At 40.4% G+C, this 1,893-nt stretch overlaps 1 long non-coding RNA gene across 1 annotated transcript in view; it reads right to left on the minus strand.

Moving 5' to 3' along the window:
* Window positions 1–1,113, minus strand: part of LOC101856091 — a 2,257-nt gene extending 1,144 nt beyond the window's left edge. Inside the window, exon 1 of the long non-coding RNA XR_001184740.2 lies at window positions 1,034–1,113. This is a non-coding gene — a long non-coding RNA (uncharacterized LOC101856091). The remainder of the gene's footprint in view (window positions 1–1,033) is intronic.
* Window positions 1,114–1,893: the final 780 nt, after the last annotated feature.

Here is a 1,893-nt window from a genome sequence, read left to right on the forward strand (position 1 = left end):
CCCCCCCCAATAAAAAAACAAAACGGTAATAGCCTGAGTAAAATATTTTGACAAATGACAGAGGCCATTAAATTGTTATACATTAATGAAATAGTGTCTTAGACTTAGAGGATAGTCAAACTTCATGCAACTGTTCTAGTTCTTCTATAGGAAAATGCAACACGACGATGGTAGTGAGGAAAGTCAGCTGAACGACGGTAGTGAGGAAAGTCAGCTGAACGATGGTAGTGAGGAAAGTCAGCTGAACGATGGTAGTGAGGAAAGTCAGCAGAAGGAACAGTGAGGCAGAGCAGCTGAGCTATTGTTTAAGTAAGGCACTGTACTGTGGGTGCTGAGTCGTGGGGTGGGATTTATTTCTGCCCATTATTCTACCAGTTACTTTCCTTATATTTTCTTCAATGTCTCTAATTTTTCGGGTAAATTACTGAAAACATGTTATGTCAAACCCATTTGTCAACCTCCAACGTGTTCGAAATATTCACCCTCGACCAAAATGTTTATCGTTTTCTGTAAAAAAACAAAAAAACCTTTGTAAACGTAAAAATGTCAACCCTACATGAATGATAAAAGGGAGACTGAGCAACCACAAAATACTAAACACCCACAGTAGTCCGTGAACTTACATGACGACGATAACATGTATGACTGTGACACACAGTAGTCAGTGAACTTACATGACGACGATAACATGTATGAATGACTGACGCACAGTAGTCCGTGAACTTACATGACGACGATAACATGAATGACTGTGACACACAGTAGTCAGTGAACTTATATGATGACGATAACATGTATGACTGTGACGCACAGTAGTCAGTGAACTTATATGATGACGATAACAAGTATGACTGTGACGCACAGTAGTCAGTGAACTTATATGATGACGATAACATGTATGACTGTGACGCACAGTAGTCCGTGAACTTACATGATGGCGATAACATGTATGACTGTGACACACAGTAGTCCGTGAACTTACATGATGACGATAACATGTATGACTGTGACACACAGTAGTCCGTGAACTTACATGACGACGATAACATGTATGACTGTGACGCACAGTAGTCCGTGAACTTACATGAGATGACGATAACATGTATGACTGTGACGCAGAGTAGTCCGTGAACTTACATGATGACGATAACATGTATGACTGTGACGCGGTCTCCATCAGTCCAACTTCTTGACATTATTCACCGACACGTAGTGATACAAAACAACCAGGAGGAACAGAGCCACTCCCAAGCCATTGGCGAAGATAGCGAGCTGCACGTCAGTGATCATTTTGAAGGACTGTGATTCTGTGAAAAAAATTTCTAAAATTCATAGAAATGTTATTTTGGAAAGGTCTGAATGTACAGTATTAACATTAACAGTAACACGATATATAATGCAGATAGGGGTTGAGTTTATAGTGAACACAAGTTGTCATGCACCACTTTAGGGACACAGTTAAAGTTAAAGTGACTTACAAGGGTTACATTTCTACATGATTTTCATTTTGTAAATATTCAATGGATAATCCTTGTCATGCAATATTTCGTTCTGGCCGGAAATCAAAATAACATTATTGTGATAAAATGGTCCCTGATATTTTACTCTCTCAACTTTTATCTGACCCAGCCAAAACTACATTTCCTAATAAAAGGAAAGGGTATAGCAAAATGCTTCAACAGTAGAGTAGATCAACTCTCACTCCAAGGTGGAAGTCGTGAAAGATCATTGACGATTGACGCAACGTCTCAGAAAAGAAGGCAGGAAGGCAGATGGTAGGCCGAAACATCAAAGAGAAAACATGTAGGTAGCGTAAACACGGCCTCGCGAGCACTCGCGGCCTTCCGACCGCGTGGTATCGGTGAAATCGGGGTAATTCCGATCGCTGTTTCT

This window comes from Aplysia californica, unplaced genomic scaffold (genome assembly GCF_000002075.1).
Source record: "Aplysia californica isolate F4 #8 unplaced genomic scaffold, AplCal3.0 scaffold00115, whole genome shotgun sequence".
NCBI lineage: Eukaryota > Metazoa > Mollusca > Gastropoda > Aplysiida > Aplysiidae > Aplysia > Aplysia californica.